The sequence below is a fragment of the Lynx canadensis genome, chromosome B3, assembly GCF_007474595.2.
Source record: "Lynx canadensis isolate LIC74 chromosome B3, mLynCan4.pri.v2, whole genome shotgun sequence".
Lineage (NCBI taxonomy): Eukaryota > Metazoa > Chordata > Mammalia > Carnivora > Felidae > Lynx > Lynx canadensis.
The window spans coordinates 120,869,610-120,887,941 of NC_044308.2; the positions used below are offsets into that span (position 1 = coordinate 120,869,610).

An 18,332-nucleotide genomic window follows, 5' to 3' on the forward strand; every position below is an offset into this window, starting at 1 on the left:
AAGATCTGCCAATCCTAGCCCAGATGGACAAGTCGTTCTAGAACGCTTCCGGACTTGTGAGAAATAAGAAGCAGATGTGGTTTTAAGCAACTAAATGTGGGAGTGGCTTTGTTAGGCAGCGTTTTTGTGAAAGAGATAGACACCAATAGACAAATTGGGGTTTAGAAGTTTGATGCTGCCAAAGCCAAAATAAAAACAAAACCCAACCCTGAGATGCATAGCTATGGCTTTGAGGTTGGAAAGCAAGTGGAGTCTGGAAAAGATGATTAAAAAACCACTAGAGCAGCTTGGACAAAAGATGACCTGTATCACTTATGGTGAAACAGTCAAAACTGCTGTGTCAGGTAATTTGGAAAATAGAAAAAAGTACTTAGTGGACTTATGGGTTTGAGTAAGGAGATTTCCAGGTGGAATGTTGAAAGGATCAGCTGGCCCTTACTGAGTAAATACGGTAAGGGACTATGAGAAAGAGGTAAACTAAAAAAAAAAAACCCAGGAAACAACTAATTTGTCAACATACTGTACAGGGAATAAAAGGTCCCAGAACTTGCTGAAATGAAAAATAAGACTGTTTCTCATCTCCGGTCTCAAGATTCTCAGGGTATCATATGGAACCACAAAAGACCATGAATATTCAAAGTACTCTCGAGGAAGAAGAACAAAGTTTGAGGCATCACACTATTTGATTTCAAAATATGCGACAAGGCTACAGTAATCAAAACAGCATGATAATAGCATTTAAAAAAGACATATAGATCAAAGAAAAAGAATAAAGGCTCAGAAATAAATCCACACACTCATTTGATCTTCAACAAAGGTGCCAAGAACACACATTGGCAAAAGGAGAGTCTTTTCAACAATTGGTGCTCAAAATGAATTAAAAACTTAAAAGTAAGACCTCTAACCATAAGACTACTAGAAAAAAAAAAAGACAGGAGTGAGGCCTCTTGACTCTGGGCAATAATATTTTGGCTATCACCCCAAACATCACAAATAGCAAAATAGCCAAAAAAACAAAAACAAAAAACCACAAAAGCAAAAATAGACTCATGGGATCACATCAAACCAAAAACCTTCTGTAAAATGAAGGAAACAATCAACAGAACAAAGAGACAATCTATAAAATGGGAGGGAATATTTGCAAACCGTACATCTGATAAGGATTTAATATATAAAATATGTAAGGAACTCAACTCGGTAATAAATAAATAAATAAACAACCTGATTAAAAAGTGAGCGGAGAACCTGCATAGACATTTCTCAAAAGAAGAAATACAAAGGTTAAGCAGATATGTTTTATACTCAACATCACAAATCATTAGAAAAATGCAAGTTGAAAGCATAATGAGATATCACCTCACATCTTGTTAGGATGTCTGCTAGAAAAAGATGAGGGATGATAAATGTGGGTGAAGATGTGGAGAAAAGAGAACGCTTGTACACTATTGGTGAGAAAGTAAACTGGTAGAGCCATTACAGAAAACAGTAGAGAATTTCGTGAAAGAGTGAGACTAGAACTTCCATATGATCCTGCAATCCCACTTTTGGGTAAATATCCAAAAGAAATGAAATCAGGATCTTGTAAAAAGACTTATCTGCATATCCATGTTTATTACAGTATTATTCACAGTAGCCAAGACAGTAAACAACAGATGAATAAGAAGGTGTTATACACACCACACATACACACACACACACATACACACACACACACACTGGAATATTTTCAGCCATTAGAAAGAAGGAAATCCTATCATTTATGGCAACATAGATGAACCTGGGAGCCATTATGCTAAGTGAAATAAGCCAGATAGAGAAAGACAAATTATGTATGATCTCACTTGTATGTGGGAAAAAAAAAAAGTTGAAGTCAGGGTACCTGGGTGGCTCAATCAGTTAAGTGACCAAGTCTTGATTTTGGCTCAGGTCATGATCTCACAGTTTGTGGGATTGAGCCCCACATTGGGCTCTGTGCTAACAGTGTAGAGCCTGCTTTGGATTCTCTCTCACCCTCTCTCTCTGCCCCCCCCAATTTGGAAAATAAATAAATTTTAAAAAAATGTTGAACTCATAGAATCGATGATTAACATGGTGGTTACTGGGGACTTTTGAGGGGCAGCAAGGACTGGGGAAATGCTGGTGGTCAAAGGGTACACAGTTGGAGTTACATAGGATGAATAAGTCTATAGATCTAATATAGAAGCATAATGACTATAATTAGTAATACTGTATGGAACACTAGAAATATGCTACAGAGATTTTAGATGTACTTGTCACACAAAAAATTGGTAACAATGCAAGGAAATGATATGTTAATTAGCTTGACAGCAGTAATCATTTCACTATGAATATGTACATTCAACTCATTGTGTTGTACATCTTAAATATATGCAATTTTACTTTAAAAACATATAAATAAGAAAAGAAACATTCTGGTGCAAAAAATAAAAACTATTCTCAGTGTAATACAAGGCCTAGGACATCTGCTTCTTGCAGTAATGGGGGGAATAGGGGCTGTATTTACTCTCCCATCCTAAATAATTTAAGGAATACAAAAATTTCCCATATTCAACAGGGTAAAATTAGTCATGTCTGGAAAACAATAAAAAATTACTAGGCACAAAGAAGCAGGAAAATATAACCATAATATAAAGAAAAATCACTCAATAAAAATAAACCCAGAATTACTATATTCTATATTTCATGTGTTTAACAAAGTAGAGAGAAACATGAATACATTAAAGAGAGACATGGAAGATTTTTTTTTAAGGCCCAAATCTAACTTGTATAGAAACACAGTGTCTGAGATTTAAAAAAAAAAAATATATATATATATATACATATATATATATATATATGGTAGAATTAACACCATGTTAGATACTGTGGAAGAAAACATTATGACTTTGAAGACATAGCAATATAAACCATTCAAAATAAAACAGGAAAAAAAAGCAGAAGGAAACAAAGAAAAAACAAAAGAACAACTTAAAGAAACCTGAAGTATGTGTAATTGTAGTCCCAGAAGTAGAAAGGAAGTGAGAGGAGAAAAATCTTTGAAGAAATAATGGCCTCAAAGTTTCCAAATTCAGTGAAAATTATAAGCCCACAGATCCAAGAAGCTCAATGAATCCCAAGGACAGGAAACATGATGAAAATGACACTAATCAAATGGCTTAAAACTAGTGGTAAAGAGAAAGTCTTAGCAGCAACAGAATAAAGGCATATCATGTATAGAGGGGAAAATAAGAGTGACAACAGACTTGATCTCAGAAATGATGTGAGCCAGAAGACAGTGAAGCAACATCATTAAGGTAATGAAAGAAAAACACTGTCAACCTAGGATTCTGTACTCAGCAAACATCTTTCAAAACAATGAAGATGGGGTGCCTGGGTGGCTCCATAGGTTAAGTGATCAACTCTTTTTTTTATTATGTTTCTTTTCATTGTTGTTTATTTATTTTTTGGGGGGGGAGGGGCAGAGAGAGAGCCGACACAGGGCTGGAACTCACGAACCAAGAAGTCATGACCTGAGCCAAAATTGGATGCTTAACTGACTGAGCCACACAAGTGCCCCAAGTGACTGACTCTTGATCTCAGCTCAGGTCATGGTCTCATGGTTTGTGAGATCCAGGCCCATGTCAGCACAGAGGCTGCCTGGGATTCTCTCTCTCCCTCTGTCCCCGCCCCTTCCCCACTCAGGCACACACACTTGTGCTCTCTCTCTTTAAATAAATAAACATTTTCAAAATAAAGACAATGTAAAGGCTTTCTCAAGCAAATCTGAAGAATCATCACTAACATACCAGAATTACAAGAAATGTTAACGAAAATACTTTAGGTAGGAGGAAAATTATACCACATAGAAATCTGGATCTCTCTAAAAGAATGATACGCACCAAAAGTGATATTTGTAAAATTATCACTTTTTTAATTTTCAAAATCTCCTTAAACGATAATTGACTGTTGAAGGCAAACAAATGACAATGTATTGTGGGGCTTCTACCATGTGTAGCAGTGAAATATATGACAACAATAGCACAAAGGCTGGGAGAGAGGAAATGGAAGGATACTGTTGTAAGGTTTTTACACCAGGCATAAAGTGTTAAAATATTATTGAAGACAGATTTTTTTTAAATTTTTTTTTCAACGTTTATTTATTTTTGGGACAGAGAGAGACAGAGCATGAACGGGGGAGGGGCAGAGAGAGAGGGAGACACAGAATCGGAAACAGGCTCCAGGCTCCGAGCCATCAGCCCAGAGCCCGACGCGGGGCTCGAACTCACGGACCGCGAGATCGTGACCTGGCTGAAGTCGGACGCTTAACCGACTGCGCCACCCAGGCGCCCCAGTTGAAGACAGATTAAGATAAATTAAAGATGTATACTAAAAACCCTAAAGCAACAACTAAAAATATAAAACACAAGTATAACTAATAAGCTAACAGTGGAGATAAAACAAAATAATAAAATACACTCAATCCAAAAGAAGGAAGAAAAAAAAGGGGGGAAAGGAACAAAGAATAGATGGGACAGATAGAAAATAAAAAGCATGATGGTATGTTTAAACCTGTTATTGGCAGAGTCGAAGTCCCTGCAAATCCATGTGTTGATGACCTAACTTCCAACACCTCCAAATGTGACTGTATTTGGTGAAAGCGTCTTTAAAGAGACTTACCTAAGAGATTACCTAAAGGGTAATTAAGTTAAAAATGGGTTATTATTAGTGTGGGCCCTAATCCAATTTGACTGGTGTCCTTGTAAAAAGAAGAATTTGGAATTTGATACGTAAATAGAGAAGGAAGACAATGTGAAGGCACAGAGAGAAGATGGCCATCTATAAGCCAAGGATAGAGGGCTCAGAAGAAACCAAACCCACCAACACCTTGATCTTAGATTTCAAGTTTCCAGAACTGTGTGAAAATAAATTTTTGTTGTTTAATCCACCAAGACTGTGGTACTTTGTTATGACAGCCCTAGCAAACTAATACATTAACTATATGAATAATCATATTAAATGTAAATGTTCTAAACCACACAAACCCAGCTAGACCAGAACCAACTTGTCCTTTTTAATTAATAAATCTCTGGATCAAGAAGAGCCACATTTAAGGAGTTGCACTTGATCATGATATAGATTACAACATCCTAGACTCCCAGCCTGATGCCATGGTTGGTGAGACTTTTTGGTGTCCCGGGATGGAGCGTGATACTCTGCATGTGGGAGAAACATGAATAATCGTGATCAGAGGGAGGACTGTTGTAAGACAGTGCCATTAATGACCCCAGTTTTCTATGTGTCCTCCAAAAAGTTTGTTCAAGTCCTAACCTCCAGTATCTGTGAATGTCAACTTATTTGGAAATAGTCTTTGAAGATGTAATCAAGTTAAGATGAAGTCATACTGGATTCGAGTGAGCCCTGATCCAATGGCTAGTGTCCTTACAAAAAGAGAAGAGGCCCCGAGACAGCCACACACAGAGGAGGACTACCAAGTGAATAGGGAGGCAGAGATCAGGGTGATGGATCTACGAGCCAGGAATGCCAAGAACCACCAGGAGCTAAGGTGACACAAGGAAGGATGCTTTTCTCCAGCCTTTGGAGGGAATGTGACCCTGTTAACGCTCTGATTTTGGACGTCTAGCCTCCAGAACTGTAGGAGACTAAATTTCTGCTGTTTAAAGCCATCTAGTTTTTGGTACTTTGTTCCAGTTCCCCCAGGAAACGAATACACCACCTCATGGCCCTTACTCTGACTACTCCCTCTTCCTGGTACGTTTGTCCCTGACGTGGTTGGAGAGCACACTCCCTCCTTTCTTGAGGCATTTGTTCAGATGAGCCCTTATCAGAGAAACCTATCACAAATAGCAGCAAGTCCCACATCCAGCATTTCCTTTCCCCTCCTCCCACCTTTTTAGTCTGCACAGCCTTTCCACCACCTAATAGTTCATGTGTTTATCCATTTATTGTTTGTCTTCCTCCCCTGGGGGTGGTGTGGAAAGAATCCCGAAGGCAGGGACTTTTGTCGATTTTGTTTCCGGGTGCTTCTTCAGTATCCAGGACATGGTAGGCGCCTCATTAAATATATCCTGACTGAATGAATGAATGAATGAATGTCCATGAAAACGATACCTGCCAAATACATCCCACAAGGGGGGGAGAGCACCGTTTGGAGTGAGAAGTCTCGTTCCTATCTCAGTCATTTCACACACCAGCCGTGTGACCCTGTTTCACCTCTCGGAGCTTCAGTGTGCTAATCTGTGGAAGTCAAGACAAGAGCACCTACATTGGAGGTTTATTCTGAGGATTAATTGAATGATCCCATCAGTAAATAATGGAGACACAAACCTCTTCTTGGGAAATCCACATGTCTAACAATTAATATATATCATGCATGTGTGTGTGTGTGTGTGTGTGTGTGTGTGTGTTGCTATGTGCCATGCAGCGTGCTACACACTCACATTAAAACTTAGTGGTTAAGGGGCGCCTGGGTGGCGCAGTCGGTTAAGCGTCCGACTTCAGCCAGGTCACGATCTCGCGGTCTGTGAGTTCGAGCCCCGCGTCAGGCTCTGGGCTGATGGCTCAGAGCCTGGAGCCTGTTTCCGATTCTGTGTCTCCCTCTCTCTCTGCCCCTCCCCCGTTCATGCTCTGTCTCTCTCTGTCCCAAAAATAAATAAACGTTGAAAAAAAAATTAAAAAAAAAAAAAAAAAAACTTAGTGGTTAAGTACATGGCTCCTGGAGTCACTGTGCCTGGTTATATACTTACCAGCTGTACGGCCTTGGGCAAGCTACTTAACCTTACTGTGCCTTAGTTTCCTCATCTGTAAAATGGAGATAATAATAGTACTTATTTCCTAGGATTCCTTTGAGGAATTTTGGTTGATCCATGTTAATATTTAGATACTGTCTGGTACCTACTGAGTGTTCAATAGATGTTAGCTACTGTTATTTTGTCATGCAACTTAATCTTCCATGCATTCTGGGGCAGTTCCTGCCACATTGGTGCTCCATAGATTCTAATTTCCCTTTCTGGCCCCTTCGCAAAGTCTATTTGAATTGCCCTTTTGTCACATTTTCCCATCACCCCCCTTCCCCACCAAGCTGTAGCTTCGAACCGCCTTGAGCCAGCCTTCTGAGCATTCTAGCTTCTTGCTTCTCTTTCCTTCCGAAGGCTTCCACGTAAGAACAAGCTCAGCCAAGCGTAGGCAGTGAGTAATCTGTGCTTGGTTGCTTCAGCCCCTCGTTACCTGCACAGATGGTCGTGGCTCTATCATTTTCTAGCTATGTGGGTTTAGGTAAAGTCATTAGCCTCTGAAAACTTTAGTTTCCTCATCTATAAAATGGGGATAACATAATGCTGTGGTAGACAGGATAATGGCCCCCCGGAATCTGTGACTATGTTAGCCTACATGGCAAAAGAGACTTTGTAGTTATGATTAAAGTTAAAGACCTTGAGATGGGATGATTGTCCTGGATTATCCATGTGGGTGCATTATGTTAAGCTTGTGGCAATTTGTGATAGCAGCGACAGGAAACTAATATACACGCCTATGATGCTTGGCCCATAGTAAGCCTTCAATAAATGCTACCTCAACAAAAGCAACTGTAAGTAGTTGAGAAGGGTACGTGTGAGAGTGTGAAAGGCATGGTATAGGAGGAATTTGGCAGACCTCTACCAGCTGCCTCCTAATGTCCTGTGCCTACCTGCTCTGGACACTGAACAGCCTCTCCCAGTGTCCCCTCACCTGGTATGCTCCATAGGAGTTCTGTGTCTGTTGTCCCCACTCTCCCATCCCAGCCTCCAGAGAGCTTTCTTGTAAGGCAAAGCAGAAGGAGTGCTGGGGCCAGAGAGGAGGGCCAGTTGCTGGGAGTCATTCATTTTTCAAGCAAATGCTGACACTTCCTGCTGTCTGTAGTGGACACTTTCTATTAGTAACATCTCTTGAGTGGCTGTTGGAAAACAATTCTGGAAAGATTCTGGAATGTCTTGGATTGGTTTAGGGATGATTAAAGCCAGGAAAGGAGGAAATGGAAAAGCACTGTGGAGATGAGTGAACAAGGAATTCCTGCCTTCATCAAACTGTTCTAGGTGCCCAGGGTTGAGGAAGGCAAAAAGAGAGACAATGTATCTTTTCTTATGATATTACCTTCTAGTGGGAGGTGACAGAAAATAAGCAAGTATACATCAAATCAACAAGGTAATGTTGGATTATGATACAAGCCACAAGGGAATAAAGAGGATGAGATAGAAAATGGCTAGGGGAGTAGAATTCCTCCAGATGGTGTTAGGAAAGCTCTCTATATGAAGGTGATGTTTTATTTTATTTTTTAATTTTTTTAGGTGCCTCAAGCATAGTAGGTAGCACTTCAGTCTCATTTTTTTTAATGTTTATGTATTTTTGAGAGACACACAGAGAGAGAGAGAGAGAGAGCGAGTAGGGGAGGGAGCAGAGAGGGAGACACAGAATCCGAAGCAGGCTGCAGGCTCTGAGCTGTCAGCACAGAGCCTGATGTGGGGCTCGAACCCACAAACTGTGAGATCATGACCTGAGCTGAAGTCGGTCGCTTATCTGCCTGAGCCACCGTGGTCCCCTGAAGGTGACATTTTAGCTAAGGCTTCAAAGATGAGGAGATCCTCCAGCCCATGCCCGCAAAGCCCTGAAGACAGGTATTCATGGCTGCAGAACAGCATTTGCCAAGGCCCAGGGGGTGCAGGGGGACAGTGCTTGGTGGGCAGGTACTGTGAGCATGGGGAAAGGGCTCAAGATGAAGCTGAGACATAGGTAGGGGCCAGATCATAGGCTGTTCAGGCCACGGTGAAGACTGTCAGTTTATTATAACTACAGGGAATCTAATGAACCAGCAGCAGAGGTGCTTTTGTGATGTGTGCGTGCGTGCATGCGTGTGTGTGTGTGTGTGTGTTGTGGCAAGGGCAAACCTATTATTTTTCCTGTCTGTACATCCTTTTCAGCTGGTGATTTGCTCATTCAACCAACAGTTTTGCTCTAATAGTCGATTGAAGGAAAATTGTTGACTAGACTCTCTTTGTCTTCTCAGTAACTACTAATTTTTTGGAGCACTTAATTTGTGCTAGGTTCTATGCTAAATGGCTTGTAGTCATTGTTTCATTTAATCTCCACCGAAGAGATGTATACTTTCTATTATTGTCTCCAGTTCACAGAGGAGGAAGCAAGGGCTCAAAGAAGTGAAGCAGTTAGCTCTGGACACAGCTAGTCAGTTAATGGAGCTTCACCCTTGGCTTCCCTCCTGGCTCCACTGTTATCTGCTGGCAGTCTGCCCAAAACTCCACATCATCAGGGACTTCAGTTACCAAGTGTGATGGCCTCTCCTTAGAGCTATTCCTCCCTGGGTCGCCTGCGCGGCTCAGTTAGTTGAACATCTGACTCTTGATTTGGGCTCAGGTCACGATCCCAGGGTTGTGGGAATTGAGTCCCTCACTGGGTTCCACACTGAGCATGGCGTCTGCTTGAGATTCTCTCTCTCTTTCTCTCTGTCTCTCCCTCTGCCTGTCTCCCCCACTTGCGCAATCAAGAAGAAGAAGAAGGTGGAGGAGGAGGAGGAGGAGGAGGAGGAGGAGGAGGAGGAGGAGGAGGAATAGTAGTAGTATTCCTATTCCACCCAGTTTTTCCTTTTGGCTCTCTTTTTCTTAAATTTCTGGCTTCTATACACTGGTTCTCTTCAAATGTTCTCTGTTCCTTTTGAGCTGTCCCCCTTATCCCCATAGTCTTCTGTTGCCACAATCTTTCTTTGAGTGGTCCTGCTCACAACTACCATCATTACTTGAAGGTGGAGCTTTGATTTAAATTTTCTCTTCCAGCATTTAGTAAGCAAATATTTGTTTTCCTGATTGGCAATAGTTCCTGAGCACCTACCATGTGCAAAGCATCGTGCCAGAAACTGGTGAGAATACAATGACTATGACAGGATCTCTGGGGCAATAGAATTGGCTTCACTTTTGTTCACACGCTCTATCTCCAGAGCTTAGTGTAGGGCCAGGTATGTCATAAGGTGCCAGTATATATTTTGTTGAATGAGTCATTTACTTGGGGAGGCAGATTTGCTCATAATTGGCTCTAATTCAAGGTTTAATGAAGAAAATGGCATCATAAAGATACCAGCAAGTGCTGAGAGAGCCCAATAGAGTAGGCAAGCAAGAGGAAGCCTTCATGGAGGTGACATTGGCATTCAACCTTTCAATCACCCTAAATCTTAGGGGTGTTCAAGAAATAGCAAGTGATCTGGTGTGCTTAAGTATGCTCCAGGAAGTAGTAAAAGATGGATGAAGTGAAATTGTGTTTCAGGAATCTTACTCTGGTGCGAGTGCAGAGAATGACTTATTTGTGGAGAGCCCATCCAGAAGAGTGGTTGCCTACCCAGGCCAATGGCACAGAGCGAGCAAAAGAGGGAATGTGGATGCAAGAATACCATAAAAGTAGAATCTATGAGGCTTGGCATTTAACTAGGTGAAGGGGTATAAGGAAGAAGCAGGAACTAAAGACAGCTTTGAGGCATCTCAGTTGGGTGACTGTATGATGGTGGTAACATTTCCCAAACAGGGAACCGTGGGGAAGGGGAAGATTTGATAGAGACTACAGAAGAAACTAAGCTTTGTTTTGACATCTTAAATTGGAGATGCTGCTGGAGTAAATCAATGGAGATAGCTAGCAGAAAGATGCAAATAAAAACTGGATTTCACAGGGGAGCTTTCAGAGGTGATGGGGGCAACTGACATCATGGGAGATGCTATGATTTGGGGGCGAGAACTTTTTTTCATAGTTTTATTTATGAAAACATTTTTTATTTTAATATAGTTGACACACAATGTTATTTTAGGTCCAGGTGTACAACATAGTGATTCAACTTCTTTACGTGTCATGCTGTGCTCATCACAAGTGCAGCTATCATCTGTCACCATACAACACTACCACAATATTATTGTAGTCAACATTATTGACTATGTTCCCTTTGCTGTGCCTTTTATTCCCATGACTTACTCATTCCATAACTGGAAGCCTGTATCTCCCACTTTCTTTCACCCATCTTTCCCCTCTTCCTAGGCAACCATCAGTTTGTCCTCTGTATTCATAGGTCTGATTCTGCTTTTTGATTGTTTATTCATTTGGGTTTTTTTTAGATTCTACATATGAGTGAAATCATATGGTATTTGTCTTTCTCAGTATGACTTACTTCACTTAGCATAATATTCTCTATGTCTATCCATGTTGTTGTAAATGGCATGATCTCATCCTTTTTTAAAAAAAATTTTTAACGTTTATTCATTTTAGAGACAGAGAGAGACAGAGCACGAATGGGGGAAGGTCAGAGAGAGAGGGAGACACAGAATCTGAAACAGGCTCCAGGCTGTGAGCTGTCAGCACAGAGCCCGATGCGGGGCTCGAACTCACGGACCGCGAGATCATGACCTGAGCCGAAGTCGGTCACCCAACCGACTGAGCCACCCAGACGCCCCTCATCCTTTTTTTTTTTTTTAAATGTTTATTTAGAGAGAGAGAGAAAAAGAGCATGTGTGAGTGTGAGTGGGGGTGGAGCAGAGAAGGAGGAGATAGCGAATCCCAAGCAGGCTCTGCGTTGACAGCCTGCCTGGTGTGGGGCTCAATCACATGAACTGTGAGATCATGACCTGAGCCAAAATCAAGTTAGATGCTTAACCTACTGAGCCACCCAGGGTACCCCATGATTTCATGCTTTTTTAAAGGCTGCACGATATTCCCTTTGTGTGTGTGTGTGTGTGTGTGTGTGTGTCCTACATCTTTTTAAAAAATATATTTACTAATGGACACTTAGGTTGCTTGTGGGAGAGAATTTCACTTAAGCAGAAAGGAGGCTGATAGCTGTGGAAAACTTTTGAACATTTCTTTCTCTCCTATGGGAGTTACAAATTCAGCATGTCCAAAATGGAATTAATTAATTTCTCACCAAATCTGTTTCTTTTCTTCTCTAGTACTGTGCAAATGGTACTGACCACTCTCTTAGTCATGGTGGCTCAAGACCTCAATCATCCTTGTCTCCTCCCTTAAATCTCCCTTAAATTCTGGAAGTCCATAAAAATAACAGATAGGAGATATAGTCATTTTTAATGGAACTATTTTAGATGGTGTGTAGTGTATCATTTTGCTTATATTCCTAGGCAAGTACAGATTTAATTTCCTATATACATGAATGCAGCCATACTCTACATTTTTAGAATACCTTTTTAAAAAAATGTTTATTTATTTATTTTGAGAGAGAGAGCTTTTGGAGTGGAGGGGCAGAGAGAGAGAGAGACAGAGAGAGAGAGAGAAAGAATCCCAAGCAGGCTCTGCACTGCCAGCACAGAGCCCGATGTAGGGCTCAAACTCACAAACTGTGAGATAATGACCTGAGCTGAAGTCAAGAGTCAGATGCTTAACTGACTGAGCCACCCAGGCACCCCTAGAATAACCTTTTTATTGGAGTAAAACAGTTAAGCAGAAATGTACACAATCAGAAGCCGATGACTTTTCATTCATTAAATATTCTTCCACATCAATTTTATTTTTAAATTTAATTTATTTATTTTTCTTTTAATTTAAGTCCAAGTTAGTTAACACATAGTTTAATAATAAATTAAGGAATAGAATTTGGTGATTCATCACTAAATATAACACCCAGTGCTCATCCTCTACAAGTGTCCTCCTTCATGCACCTTACCCCTTTAGCCCTTCCCTCCACCCAACACCCCACCAGCAACCCCCAGTTCTCTATATTTGAGATTCTCTTCTGTTTTGTCCCCCTCCCTGTTTTTATATTATTCTTGCTTCCCTTCCTTTATGTTCATCTGTTTTGTATCTTAAATTCCACATGAGTGAAGTCATATGATATTTGTCTTTCTCTGACTAATTTCACTTAGCATAATATAGTCTACTTCCATCCATGTTGTTGCAAATGGCAAGATTTCATTCTTTTTGATTGCCATGTAATATTCCTGAGAGAGAGAGGGGGGGGGATCTCACATCTTCTTTATCCATTCATCATTTGATGGACCTTTGGGCTTTTGGCTATTGTCGATAGTGCTGCTATACACATTGGGGTGCATGTGCCTCTTTCAAATAGCACACCTGTATCCTTTGGAGAACTACCTAGTAGTGCAATTGCTGGGTTGTAGGGTAGTTCTATTTTCAATTTTTTGAGGAACCTCCATACTGTTTTCTAGAGTGGCTGCACCAGTTTGCATTCCCACCAGCAGTGCAAAAGGGTTCCCCTTTCTCTGCAACCTCGCTAACATCTGTTGTTGTCTGAGTTGTTAATTTTAGCCATTCTGACTGGCGTGAGGTGGTATCTCATTGTGATTTTGATTTGTATTTCCCTGATGAGTGATGTTGAGCATTTTTTCATGTGTCTGTTAGTCACCTGGATGTCTTCTTTGGAAAAGTGTCTATTCATGTCTTTTGCCCATTTCTTCACCGGATTATTTGTTTTTTGGGTGTTGAGTTTGATAAGTTCTTTATAGATTTTGGATACTAACCCTTTATCTGATATGTCATTTGCAAACATCTTCTCCCATTCTGTTGGTTGCCTTTTAGTTTTGCTGATTGTTTCCTTCACCATGCAGAAGCTTTTAATCCTGATGAGGTCCCAGTAGTTCATTGTTGCTTTTGTTTCCCTTGCCACTGGAGACATGTCAAGTATGAAGTTGCTGTGGCTGAGATCAAAGAGGTTGTTTCCTTTTTTCTCCTCTAGGATTTGATGGCTTCCTGTCCTATGTTTAGGTCTTTCATCCATTTTGGATTTATTTTTGTGTATGGTATAAGAAAGTGATCCAGGTTCATTCCTCTGCATGTCGCTGTCCAGTTTTTCCAACACCATTTGCTGAAGAGACTGTCTTTTTTCCATCGGATATTCTTTCCTGCTTTGTCAAAGATTAGTTGGCCATACTAATTTGTGGGTATGGATCCATTTGTAGTTTGTGGGTCCATTTCTGGGTTCTCTATATCTGTTTTTATGCCAGTACTGTACTGTCTTGATGATTATAGCTTTGTAATACAGCTTGAAATCCAGAACTGTGATGTCTCCAGTGCTGGTTTTTTTTCAGGATTGCTTTGGCTTTTCGGGGTCTTTTCTGGTTCCATATAATTTTAGGATTGTTTGTTCTAGCTCTGTGAAAAATGCTGGTGGTAACTTGATAGGGACTGCATTAAATGTGTAGATTACTTTGGGTAGTATAGACATTTTAACTGTTTGTTCTTCCAGCCCATGAGCATGGAATGTTTTTCCATTTTTTTCTTCTTCAATTTCTTTCATAAGCTTTCTATAGTTTTCAGTGTACAGATTTTCACTTCATTGTTTTGGTTTATTCCTAGGTATTTTATGGTTTTTGGTGGAATTGTAAATGGGATCGATTCCTTTATTTCTTTTTCTGCTGCTTCATTATTGTTGTATAGAAATGCAACTGATTCCTGTACATTTATTTTATATCCTGCAACTTTGCTGAATTCATGGATCAGTTCTAGCAGTTTTTGGTGGAGTCTTTTGGGTTTTTCACATAGAGTATCATGTCATCTGCAAAGAGTGAAAGTTTGACTTCCTCCTTGCCATTTTGGATGCCTTTTATTTCTTTGTGTTGTCTGATTGCTGAGGCTATGTTGAATAACAGTGGTGAGAGAGGACATCCTTGTTGTGTTCCTGACCTTAGGGGGAAAGCTCTCAGTTTTTCCCCATCGGGGATAATATTAGTGGTGGGTCTTTCATATACGGCCTTTATGATCTTCAGTTACCACCTTTTTATCCCTACTTTCTTGAAAGTTTTTATCAAGAAAGGATGCTATATTTTGTCAAACGCTTTTCAGCATCCATTGAGAGGATCAACTAGTTCTAATCCTTTCTTTTATTAATGTGATGTATCACACTGATTGACTTGCAGATATTGAACTGGCCCTGAATCCCAGAAATAAATCACACTTGATCATGGTGAATAATTCTTTCAATGTCCTGTTAGATCCGGTTTGCTAGTATCTTGTTGAGAATTTTTGAATCCACGTTCATCAGGGAAATTGGTCTATAGTTCTTTTTAGTGGGGTCTTTGTCTGGTTTTGGAATCAAGGTAATGCTGACCTCACAGAATGAGTTTGGAAGTTTTCCTTCCATTTCTATCTTTTTGGAACAGCTTCAAGAGAATAGGTGTTAACTCTTCTTTAAATGTTTGGTAGAATTCCCCTGGAAGCCATCTGGCCCTGGACTCTTGTTTGTTGGGAGATTTTCTTCCACATCAATTTTAAAAGGCTTCAAAGGCAGTCTATCCCATAGATGTAACATAATTTAGATAACTAATCCCTGTTGTAGGATTTTTTTTCCCTAGTCTTCTCATCCTTCTCTATACATTTAAAATATTTTTGCACCTATTTCCAATTTTTCTTTAGAGTAAAATTCCTTAGAGACAGAATTTCTTGTTCAAAAGCCATGTACATTTTTAAAAAATTACCTTTTTATTTTAGACTAGTTTTAGGTTTACAGAAAAATTACAAAGGTATTACAGACTGTTCCTATATACCCCATACCCAGTTTTCTCTATTATTAACATCTTACATTCATATAGAACATTTGTCACAATTAATGAACCGACATTGAGACATTATTAGCCAAAGTCTGTAGTTTATCCAGATTTCTTTAGTTTTTACCTAATGTCCTTTTTCTATTCCAGTCTTTCATTTAGTAGATCACATTACATTTAGTTGTCCCATCTCCTTAAGCTCTTCTTTGTGACGATTTCTAGACTTTCCTTGACTTTTTTGACCTTAACAATTTTGAGGAATTCTAGCCAGGCATTTTGTAGAATGCCCCTCAGTTGGGGTTTGTCTGTTTTTTCTCTTCATTAGACTGAGGTTATGGGGTTTGGAAGGAAAGTACCATAGAGATAAAATGACACTTTCATCATATCTAGCCCATAAACGATCAGCATGATTTATACCTTGTTCATGTTAACCTTGATCACCTAAGTGAGGTAGTGCTTGCCTTGTTTCTCCACTATACTCATTTTCTCTTTTTCCATACTGTACTCTCTAGAAGGAAGTCAGTAGCACAGCCCACATTCAAGGGGGTGGGAGTTATACTTCAGGGTAGATTATCTCAATAAATTATTCAGAATTCTTCTGCACCAGAGATTTGTCTCCTCATCCTTGTTTTATTACTTTATTCATGTCAGTATTCACATCATTAGTTTATTTACATCAATATAGACCCATGGGTATCAATTTTATACTTAAAGTTATAATCCAATAGAACTTTACTGGTTTTGTTGCTGAAGGAATGCGTATTTGTAAGGCTGAGTAATTCACTACAAAGCTATGGCGCTAACCTAATAGTGGTACCAACTCTCACAGTTAACAATGAGGATCAATTTCCCTTTAATTTCACACACCCTTTTTAAAAGCAGGTCAGCAAACAACGGCGAGGCCCAGGTCCCTCCCTGCCAATTCCCCGACGCCCCGACGCCCCCGAAGACAGACGAGGCCAGCCTGAGGAGGCGTGTTCTTCCCCTAACGGGGACCTTATCCCTCACCCAGCCCACCCTTAACCACCAACACTACAGGCCCGTAACCCCTACTCCGGGCTTCCCCAAGGCCCCTCCCACCGTGGGGCGGAAGTGGGCGCGGCCACGGACAGGAAGCGTCTAGCCGGGGCGGGCCCTCTCAAGCAGCAGCCCCACCCACTCCGCTCCACCACCGCCCCACCCCTCCGGCCCAGACCGGAAATGAGGTCAGAAAGGGAAACCCCGGCGGGGAGACTCGGCCCCAAAAGCGGCGGCCATTGGAGGTGGCTGCTGCAGCTGGTGAGGGGGAGGAGTGGGTTGAGAGGGTCGGGGGCCAGGGGGCCGGCGCCAACGGGAATACCGGCTCCCAGCGGAGTCTGAGGGGCCGTGTGCGCCATGGGGCTGCGAAGGTTGGCGGGAGGGGCGAGGGTGGTTGGGCCTTGTTTTTCAGGGCCCATCGCCCCCATCCCGGGGAATAAGGTTCGGGCGTCTCCGGGGCGACACTCACCTCTTCTCCTTTCTTCTTTCTGGCGCTTTCGGGCAGGCGACAGCTTGAGGGCTTGCTGTCCCGAGCCGTGTTCGCCCTAGTCCTCGGAGGCGGGCCGGGGGCTTGGAGGGAGAGTCCTTCGAAACCAGCTTTTTCTCACATATGTGGCCATGTTGCGACCCCTGATCACGGAGGGAGCTTAGTCACCAGGACTTGAATTTTGGCAGTTTCTGCCCGAGCGAGAAGGGCTGAACCCCTGCCCCGGTGAGCCCAAATGAGAAGTTGCTTCCTGCCTCCTGCCTTCCTCCCCCCTCCTCCCCCCAGCTCCTCGCAACCCGGTCTTTCGCTCAGACCATACGCCTGCCTCTTTTTACTTCTATCCGTTTCCCGTGCTTTTCTTTGCGTGACTTAACCTTTCCTCTCCTCGAGTGCTTGCTGGACAAGGGGGTTCTCTCGGAGTATGCACCCGAGAGTGAAGGTGTGGGAAGCTCAAGGTTCTTCTGTCACCTGCTGTTGGACTTGCAGTCTTTTAGGAAAGGATTCTGCACGAACGACTGCAAGTTGTTCTGTCACTTTGTTTCACGTTAATTTGTACAGTTCTGCCTGAGTTTTTAAAGCAGTAATTCTTTATTAAGGAAGTAGGTTTAGACGTGCTGTCCTCACTTCTGTTTTGGTCTCACAGGCAATTGCCTCCGAAACCCCAGTCATGGCGTTTTAAACTATTTCGTATTGCTTAAAGGGACGTGGGCATTTTATATTGTGTGGCTTTTGACACTTTGAGACGTTTTGTTTGGTTGGTAGTTTTGGAACTAGGTGTCCCCATTGCTCCCATCCATGTGGCAGATAAGCCAGACTACTGTTTTCTTCCCTTTGAAGTCGTTGGCATGGGGACAGCATGAAAATAGGTTTTAGAAAGTCCTTTGCAGAATGTAAACTGCATGAACGAAAATACCGTCTGAGAGTGGCGCCACACAGTTTTAAATTCTAATTACGGACTTGAAATACTTTGGGCTTAACAAGGGCTAGGGAAAAGTGCTAATTTAATATGTACTTAATAAGGTGTTGTACAAATTATATTAGACATTTCCCTTTAAAGGGGCATTCCAAAAATTGCTCCTGCTCTCATCCCTTGGAAGGTTTGCTTTTAAAGTGACTCCTGAAGTATGAGGGTTTGACAATAGGAAAGTTAGAAAGCAGTTGGCTAGAAATCATAGAGACTCCTCCCGTGCGTTTCATTTCAACCTGTTATATCCTGCTGTCGTGTGATGGGTACTAAAGCTCATAAGTAGGGTGATCACTTAATTTTTTGAAGGATGGGAGAA

At 41.4% G+C, this 18,332-nt stretch overlaps 1 protein-coding gene across 3 annotated transcripts in view; it reads left to right on the forward strand.

Annotated features, from left to right (window-relative positions):
* Nucleotides 1–16,759: 16,759 nt before the first annotated feature.
* GPATCH2L (G-patch domain containing 2 like) overlaps nt 16,760–18,332 on the forward strand; it is a 57,429-nt gene continuing 55,856 nt past the window's right edge. For 2 of the 3 annotated variants that reach the window (XM_030319634.1, XM_030319630.1), the window contains exon 1: nt 16,760–16,823. The gene's annotated coding sequence lies outside the window, so the exon portion shown is untranslated. Of the gene's footprint in view, nt 16,824–17,067; nt 17,275–18,332 lie in introns of all 3 variants that reach the window. The other variant, XM_030319632.1, reaches the window with a different exon arrangement.